This window comes from Hypanus sabinus, chromosome 1 (assembly GCF_030144855.1).
Source record: "Hypanus sabinus isolate sHypSab1 chromosome 1, sHypSab1.hap1, whole genome shotgun sequence".
NCBI lineage: Eukaryota > Metazoa > Chordata > Chondrichthyes > Myliobatiformes > Dasyatidae > Hypanus > Hypanus sabinus.
In genome coordinates, this window is record NC_082706.1 from 101351024 (window position 1) to 101361245 (window position 10222).

Below are 10222 nucleotides of genomic sequence, written 5' to 3' on the forward strand. Positions count from 1 at the left end.
AAGAGTAGGAAAGTGCTCCTGAGGCTGATATTTATTGTTCACTGGATATTACTATAGCAGGTTATTGGAGTATTACACCGTTGCCTGAAGGAGCTTGCTTTACACAAACTGGTTTAGCGCAGTACCCATTTTACAACAATTTTCAGAAGTACTCTCTGCTTCAGAATTCAGGAGGGGGACGTTGGGAGAAAACAGACCAGTCCTCATCGAGAGGTCAGCAGTGGAAAAGGAGAGCAGCTGTAAGTTGCCGGACATCAACGTCTCAGATGGTTCATCCTGGGCCCAACACATTGATGCAATCATGAAGAAGGCATGCCAGCAGCTATAATTCATTGGGGGTTTGAGGAGATTTGGTATGTAATCAAAGACTCCAGCAAATTCCTACGAATGTACTGTGGAGAGCATTGTCACCACATCTGGTATGGAGCTTACACTGCAGAGGGTTGTAGACTCAAACCATCTCCATTACATGCACAACCCTTCTCACTATTGAGGACATCTGCAGAAGCTGGTGTCTCAAGAAAGCAGTTAAGGACACTCAACATTTCAGGAACATCTTCTTCCTCTCTGCAAGCATATTTCTGAATAGTCCATGAACACTACCTCACTATTCTTCTTTCACATTATTTATTGGTAATTTATACAAAACAACACATCTCAGTAATAAAGCTGATTCTGAAGGAGGCTGGTTTCTCTGGAGTGGCCTAGGCTGTTGGAGATCTGATAGAGGGTCATAAGTTTACAAGTCATAGATAGTGTAGACAGCAGATATCTTTTTCCCAGGGTTGAAATGCCTTAATTCCAGAGGGCATGCATTTGAGCTGAGAGGGCCGTGCTCAAAGGAGATGTGCAGGGCAAATTGTTTTACACAGAGAATGCACTGCCAGGCTGGTGGTGGAGGCAAATCAATTATATTGTTCAGGAGGTGCTTAGGTAGGTAAATTAACGTGCAGGAAATGGACTTTGCATAGGCAGAAGACATTGGTTTAGATGGACATTTGCCAATCAACCCCCCCACCTGAATCCTTGCTTGCTCTTGCCCCATTTCTTCCCGTCAACTCTTTTATTCTGGCTACCTGCCAGTATTCCAAATGAATATCTTGAACCAAAAAAGTTAACTCTTCATTTCCCTCCACAGATGCTGCCTGACCAACTAAGTTCCTCCAGTAGTTTTTTGCTCCAGATTTTTGGCACCTACATTTCAGAAGTACTGCATTCATTGGCTGTAAAGTGCCCTTGGACGTCCTGAAGTAAATGGCATTTGTTTTTAAAGTTTTTCCTTTCTCCCTGCTCACATTTCTTAATAACCAGATTGCAGTTTGAAGGGCTGGAGTTCCACTCACCTGAAAGTTCCTGCTAATACATACAGGCAGTCTATGATGACAAAGTTTTCCTGAACTTGGCCTGAGAATTCCTTTCCTCAGCTTTGCACAGTAGAAATCATCAGAAAGCTGTCAGACCTGTCCTACACTCTGCACCACAAAAGAGAGGGGGAGGGTCTTTTAAAAAAAGACTCAAAAATGTGAAGCAACAAACAGACTGCTGGAGGAACTCAGTGGGTTGAGCAGCATCTGGGGGTGAAGTGGGGGGAGGAATTGTTGAGCTCCTCCAGCAGCTGTTTGCTGCTCCAGTTTCTGACATTTGCAGTGTCTTGTGTCTCGTCAATGTGAAGTTGCTCACAAGTTACCTGTTTCCAGATCAATTATTTACTGGTTTCTGATGTGTGTATTCTGGTTTGTTATCACAGACATCTGTACCCCAAAACTGATATCTTACACATCACCTTGGAACCTTAGCATTCCCTCATTACATGATAGTTAAAGATTGGGGTGAATGTCATACTCCCATAGTCTCAGCAATGTGAAGCAGCAAATATTGTTGCTTTATAGGGAGCAGTCATGGTGATTGGATTTAAAAGGAAGTTAGACAAATGCATGAGGAGGACTGGAATGGAAAGGTGTGATGGCAGGGATGAGAAAGGAGGAATAAAAGTAGAAGAATAATCAGAATAAAGTTCACAGGTTATAGTTCTGATCTCTACTGAAATGTATCTCACTTCCCCCCCCCCCTCCCTTCTTTCAGGATACTTTAGAAGTCATTGATCATTATTCCAGTAACACAGAACCATATAATCTTTACAGCAAGGAAGGCGGCCATTTGGCCCTTTGAATCTGTTCTGCAAAAGCAATCTAGTTAGTTCCACTCTCCAGTCCTTGTCCCACAGCCCCCCTTTCAACATAACAATTGAATCTGCCTCCACTGCCCCTGACATGTTCCACATTTACATGCAAATTGTCTCTGGTGTGCAGGGGCCAGTTATTGAGAATGTGATGATAATATTTCAGGGCCCTGATCTGTTGTTCAGCTGCCCCATATGATTGAGGGCGGTAAGAGCAGATGAAATTATGTTTACACTACAAGGCTTTCATTATTTCCTATAATTTTACCTGTAAATTGACGACTGTTATCACTTGAGATTTTCTCGGGATTCCAAACCAAGGAATAAATTCTCATAATAAAAATTATCAACAGTTATGCCATCATTTCTTTGAGCTAGATAACTTTTACCCATGGAGAAAAAAAATAACAAGTGCATAATCACAGCCCATACATTTAGGTAACTGCATAAAGCCCATTTGGAGATGCAGAAATGAATTCGGGGGGGGGGGGGGGTCCTTTTGGATTATGTCTCTGTCAAATCATACACAGCTGCTGCTACTCTTCTTGCTATAGTCCAGAATCTCCCATTTTCGATTATACCCATCACCTCTTTGGTCTTGTCCATAGTCTTGTTCAGCTACTAAAATGTTCATAGTTCACACTGTAATTGTACTAGTTCATCAAAGAATTTAGAAATATAGGCAGCCTGTTCACACTGGAGCGCTACGTGGCCATACAGATCTGTTATTGCAAAGGAGCCGGTTGTTTGTTCCTTCTAAAGTCATTTCATCCTTCCCGTTAGTATGAGTCGCATAGTTTGTAACAACAATTCTAGGAAGAAATCGAAAAGCAGGAAAAGGTTCATACTTAGTTCACCTTGTTTTATCAGAGTTTCGAAGAGGTGAAAAGCTCAAGTAGTTTTCATAATTACCCACTGTCATATGGCGAAACGAGATGTAGTGTAATTATTTACAGGAACACTAGCTGCAAGGCTGCAGGCTTTTGTTAAGGTAAAAGGGTTCAGCTGCTTGGAGCTGTGCACACACCACATTTTCACTAACATTTTTCCCAGTACCAGATCAAGAGGAAAAGATAAAAATTACACGTGCGCTTATATCAGGTGGTATTTCACAACGAGCAAAATTAAATCGTGCCGTTCAGGAACGGATTGAAGTAAACTGCATAGTCTATGGGGCTGGAGGCAGTGGAGGTGGAAACTTACAAAGTTGGCCCAAGGGCATCTTCGAATCGAGTAGCCAGGCCGTCAGCAAACAAAAATGTACTCCTTACGGATAATCCCATGTTTACTCCTACCGTGTCCACAGTTACATTCCCACGTTTGTTGGATTACAGAACAGTAAAACCCATGCATTTAGAATAGCATCTAAACAGCTACACTGTTCAGAACAAAATTTACCGGTCATAAGTAGGCAACATGAGCCGTTTAAAGCAGGTTAAAACCGAAGTTTACAGTGAAATTTTAAGCAAAAGTTATTCTGGTAATGATTATTCAAAATTCGGTCACTGTCAATTTGGTTAAATATAAAACAAAGCTGTAAGTTAAAATAGCATTAAAATTGTATTGGATAGCTGTCGCAATACTTTAAGAACAATGTAAAATATTGCCCACAGGATGTAGTGGAACAGCTGGGAAGTCTTAAACAGGTATTGTTCCCATTCTCCTTAACAGCTGCAATCCTTTGATGCGTAATTGCTTTTGTATTGTAAAACAGTCGCAATTTTACTTAACTCTTCTCATCTTATACAAGTAACGGTATAAGTTTTTCTTTAAGCAACACACAAAATGTTGGAGGAATTCAGCAGGCCAGGCAGCATCTATGAAAAAAAAGTAAACAGTCGACGTTTCGGACCGAGACCTGGAAACACTGGCTGAACTCATTCATAGATGCTGCCTGGCCTGCTGGGTTCCTCCAGCATTTTGTGTGTAGAGTTTGGATTCCCAGCATCTGCAGATCTTCTCTTGTTTGTAAAGTTTTTCCTTAACATAGTTTGCAACTTATTTACAATAACATTTATTAAGATGAACACCCAGATACTTTTGAAATCAATTATGCACGCGTTCTACATGTTCATTCACGCCAGTCTCCAGTCCAACTCTCTCATGCCAATCTACAGTGCGAGGGAAACAGTTTCTGAGGACTCCTACTAGCTCAGTTCAAGCTGTATTTAAATCACAATGTTCCTCATCCCTCCACCTTCCCTCTCCTGTAGTGCTGTTGGGAACTGCTGTCTGTCACAGGACACCGGGTGACGCTGACCTCACTGAGTACGCAGAGAATCGCGTAGCATTGGCCTTGTGGAAACTGTGCCGGGGAAGACGGGAGTGGGGAGAGAGAGGGAGAATTGATGAGAATGTGGGAAGAATGAAATGGCTTGGTGGCTGATGACTGACTTAGACATGTTAGGCTAAAGGGTCCACTTCTGTGCTCTATCTATCTAGGACTAAAATTCTATAAATTAGTGCATGACCCTTCAGCATTAGGGATAATTTTTCTCTCCATCCATAGCTTTCATGTATTTAATTATCTCCATGCGATCTCCTTGCAACATCCTGTTCTAGGGAGAACAATCCTAGCTTCACCTTTCTAGAATTTATTTTTTAAAAAAAAAACACACACGTAGAATCTAAACTGCATCTTCCCTTGCTGAGATTTTACCAGAATCTTCCTTGGTGACATACATTAATATCAGAATCAGGTTTGATGTCATCAGCAAATGACGTGAAACTTGTTAACTTAGCTGCAGCAGTACAATGCAATACATGATGAGTATAGAAAAAATACATCAATTACAGTAAGTACATATGTATATTAAATAGTTAAATTAAAAATTGTTCAAAAACCGAAAGAATATAAAGAAAGTAAGGTAGTGTTCATGGCAACAATGTCCATTTAGGAATTGGATGGGAAAGGGGAAGAAGCAGTTCCTGAATGTGTGTGTGAGTGAGTGAGTGTGTGCCTTCACACTTCTGTACCTCCTTCCTGCTGATAATAATGAGAAGAAGACAAGCCTTGGTGGGGATCCTTAATAATGGACACTGCTTTTCTAAGGCAGTGCCTCTTGAAGATGTCTTGGATACTGCGGAGGCTTGTATCTATGATAGAGCTGACTAATTTAACGACTTACTGTAGCTTCTTTCGGTCCGGTGTAGTAGCTCCCCCCATACCAGACAGTGATTGATACAGCCTGTCAGATTGCTCTCCACAGTACATCTGTAGGTTTTTGTGTGTTTTAGGTGACAAATCAAATCTCTTCAAGGTCCTAATTAAATATAGCCACTGTCTTGCCTTCTTTATAGCTGCATCAATATGTTGGGACCAGGTTAGATCATCAGAGATACTGACACCCAGGAACTTGAAATTGCTTGCTCTCTCCCCATCTGATCCCTGTATGAGGACTGGTTTGTGTTCCCTCATCTTACCCTTCCTGAAGTCTACAATCAGCTCTTTGGCTTTAATGACGTTGAGTGCAAAGTTGTTGCTATGATACAACTCAACTAGCTGGTATATCTCACTCCTTAATGCCCTCTCATCTGCATTTGAGATTCTACCAACAATATCGTACCTGAACTTAGTAAAACAGTCCAAGGTACTTCACCAAGCAACATAGGGAAATATTAGGACAGGTGACCAAAATTTTGCACAAGTTGGAAGGTTTTAAATGATAAACTCTCTTCCTTAAGGGGTGAAACTTAAGAACTTGTGGTCCAGATGACTAAAGGCATGGCAGCCACATTTGGGATCAAGCAAACTATATTAAGACAGGTTAGGGTGATGGTGTGGAGGGATTGCAATACGAGGAATCACCATTAGAATCTTCAGCTACACACACATTTAGGTTTAATTCCTTGACATCTGTGATGTGGAGAGATTGCAAACGCTGAGATTAGTTTCCATGAAGCAGAGCTGAATTAGCTAAATTCATCTAAATTGTAAAAGATAAAAAAGACAACATTGCAAAAGCAAATTCACTCTGGATAGTTCCTTTAGAATAATAACAGTGAGTCAGCTCTTCGGCCTCCTCATCTCACTGTCATCTGGCACAGCAGCTGAACAATTAATCGCAGAGTTGAACAGCAAAGTAATAGGCCCATTGGCCCATCCATGCCATGCTTACATTTTTGTCCATCTCTAGTCCCATTTATTTGCATTATAGATGCATCCTTCCATACGTTGCCCTTTCAGGTGTTTGTCTGGTCTTTAGTAATCTAGAGCCTAGAGTTTAAATCCCACCCAAGGCAGCCAGAGAGATTTTAAATTAATTGAATAATTTGGAACTGAAGAAGTTTGCTTTCCAAAACTACTGGGATTATAAAACCCTTCAGGGGAGGAAATCTGCCACTCTTGCCCAGTCTGGCCTGTGTTGGGCTCCAGACTAACCAATGTGGTTGACTTTGAAATAACTCAACCAGAGCAGCACTGACACAGGTCCTTCAGCCTAGCTCATCCATGCCATCAGATTATCTACTGAGGTCATCCTATTTGCCTACATTTGGCCCACATCTCGCTAATCCTTCCCTTTCTATGTATCTGTCCAAATGTCTCTTAAATGTTGCAATTGTACCCACCTCGACCACTCCCTCGGCAGGTTCCATATACCCACCACTCTGTGTGAAAACATTTCCCCTCAGGCCCTTTTAAGATCTTTTCCCTCTCACCATAAACCTAGGCTCTCCAGCTTTGGAGCTATCTACCCGGGACCACTCACCTTTTATATGTCTCTCATGATTTTATAAATCTCTCTAAGATCACCCGTCAGCATCCCATACTTCAGCAGAAAAAAGGCCTAGCATCCAGCCTCTCCCTCTATAACACAACCCTTTCATTCACAGTAAAATCTTTGTGAATCTTTTATGTAACCTTTCTAGCTTAATCACAGTAAGGCAAACAGAACTGCACACAATGCTCTCAAGTATAGTCTCACCAATGACTTGTCAGTTGAAATGTGATATCCCAACTCCTGTATTCAACGCCCTCTTTGAAGAAAGCAAGTGTGCTACCACCTTGTCTACTTGTGTCTCCACTTACAGGTAACCAAATAGCTATATCCCTAGGTCTATCTGTTCTATCACACTCTCCAGGGCCCCATCATTTATTGTGCAACTCCTGCCACGGTTTAACTGCTCAAAATGCAACACCTAGCACTTGTTGCTTTACATCTATGACCGTACAGCTCCAACAACATGTTCAAAGTTTGCTGATGATACCTCTATTGTGGGTCAAATCAAAGGTCGTGATGAATCAGCATACAGGAGGGAGATTGAATATTTGCCTGAGTGGTGTCATAACAACAACCTCTCACTCAATGTCAGCAAAACCAAGTAACTGATTGTAGACTTCAGGAGAGGGAAACCAAATGTCCATGAGTTAGTCCCCATCAGAAGATCAGAGGTGGTGAGGGTTAGCAACTTTAAATTCCTGGGTGTTGTTTCAAAGGATCTATCTTGGACCCAGCACACAAGTGCAATTGTGAGGAAAGCTAGTAAGTGCTTCTACTTCCTTAGGAGTATGCAGAGATTTGGCAACCCATCTAAAACTTTGACAGACTTCTATAGATGTGTAGTGGAGAGTGTATTGACTAGCTGAATGACAGCCTGGTATGGGAACACCAAGGCCTTTGAATGGAATGGAAAGTCCTACAAGATGTAGTGGATTTGCTCAGTACATCCCAGGCAAAGCCCTTCCAACCACTGAGCACATCTACATGAAATGGTGTCTGAGGAAAGCAGCATCATTCATCATCAGAGATCCTCATCACCCAGGCCATGCTCTTTTCTCACTGCTGCCATTGGGTAGAAGGTACAAGAACCTCTGGGCTCGCACCACCAGGTTCAGAAACAGTTACAAATTTGCAACCATCAGGCTCTTGTACAAAGGGGGGTAACTACACTCACTCGTCCAACCAATGCTCTACAACCAATGATTTCACTTTAAAGGCTCTTTATCTTGTTATCTCATCTTCTCATTATTTATTGCTATCTATTTATATTTGCATCTGAACAGTTTGTTGTCTTCTGCACTTTGGTTAATCTTTCATTGATGCTGTTGTAGTTACTATTCTGTAGATTTGCTGAGTTTGCCCACAGTAAAATAATCTCAGGGTTGAATATGGTGACATATATGTACGTTGATATTAAAATTTACTTTGAACTTTGAAGTTCCATCTGCCATTCTTTGGCCCACTTGCCCAGTTGATCTGATCTCCGGGAACCCATTTCACTGATCACTACACCACCACTTCTGTGTCATGCACAAACTTACAGATCATGGTAACTACAGTTAAAAGGCAGCTCAGGATGAACAATAAACATTAGCTGCTCCAGTAACACCTAGATTCTGAAAATTAATAAAATATCCTTTACAAGGCTGGTCTCTCTCCTACCTCTTGACAGTAGCAGCACAGAAGTCAGAATCAGGTTTATTATCACCAGCATCTGTTGTGAAATTTGTTAACTTAGCAGCAGCAGTTCAATGCAATACATAATATAAAGGAAAAATAAATACTCAAATCAATTACATTATATATATTTTGAATAGATTCAAAATCATGCAAAAACAGAAATATATATTTAAAAAGTGAGGTAGTACTCACGAGTTCAATGTCCATTTAGGAGTCATATGACAGAGGGGAAGAAGCTGTTCCTGAATCGCTGTGTGTGTGCGCCTTCAAGCTTCTGTACCTCCTACCTGATGGTAACAGTGAGAAAAGGCCATGCTGGGGTGCTGGGGGTCCTTAATAATGGATGCTGCCTTTCTGAGACGCTGTTACTTGAAGACGTCCTGGGTACTCTGTAGGCTAGTACCCAAGATGGAGCGGACTAAATTTACAACCCTCTGCAGCTTCTTTTGGTCCTGTACAGTCGCCCCCCTCCCCCATACCAGACCGTGATGTAACTTGTCAGAATGCTCTCCATGCTATATCTATGCAAGTTTTCGGATGTACTTGTTGACATACCAAATCTCTTCAAACTCCTAATGAAGTATAGTCACGGTCTTGCCTTCTTTATGGCTACATCGATATGTTGGGACCAGGTTAGATCCTCAGAGATCTTGACACCCAGGAACTTGAAACTGCTCACTCTCTCCACTTCTGATCCTTCTATGAGGATTGGTATGTGTTGCTTCATCTTACCCTTCCTGAAGTCCATAATCAACTCTTTCGTCTTAGTGACTTTGAGTGCCAGGTTGTTGCTGCGACACCACTCTACTAGTTGGCATATCTCACTCCTGTACGCACTCTCATCACCACCTGAGATTCTACCAACAATGGTTGTATCGTCAGCAAATCTATAGATGGTATCTGAGCTATGCCTAGCCACGCAGTCATGGGTATAGAGACAGTAGAGCAATGGGCTAAGCACATACCCCTGAGGTGCGCCAGTGTTGATCAGAAGCGAGGAGGTATTACCACCAATCCACACAGTATCTAGACATGTACAATTTAATAGATAAAGATGGGCTTTATTTGTCATATGTGACATTGAAAGATTAAAACATACAGTTTTTGTCAAGAACCAACACAGTCCAAAGATGTGCTGGGGGCAACCTGTAGTTTTGCCATGTTTTCTGGCACCAATCTAGCATGTTCACAATTTATTAACACTAACCTAGAGTGAACAAAACCAGACCACCTGCAGGAAATTCAATCACAGTTAGAATGTACAAATTCCTTACAGACAGCAGCGGGAATTGAACCCTGATTGCTGATGCTTTAAAACATTGCACGAATCACTCTGCTACTGTGCTGCCCTATTTCTTTCTGTGATATGACATGAAATTTAAGTAGGAAAGCACATACCTCTAAGTTAAATGGAGTTTCTCACACATTTCAGTGAAGTACGGTAAAATGCATTGGTCCCGCAACAAGTCACATTCTGCTCATTGGCAGCTTCGAGCACAACACAAAAGATGTCAATGTCAGCGAATATGTCCATCACAACAGCGATTGATTAGCTGTGGGAGAGAGGGGTGGAATTACCAGGGCAGAAGTTTTAACTTCCATTTAGTTTCAGTTCTGTGGAGAAACTGGGGAAGCTAGGATT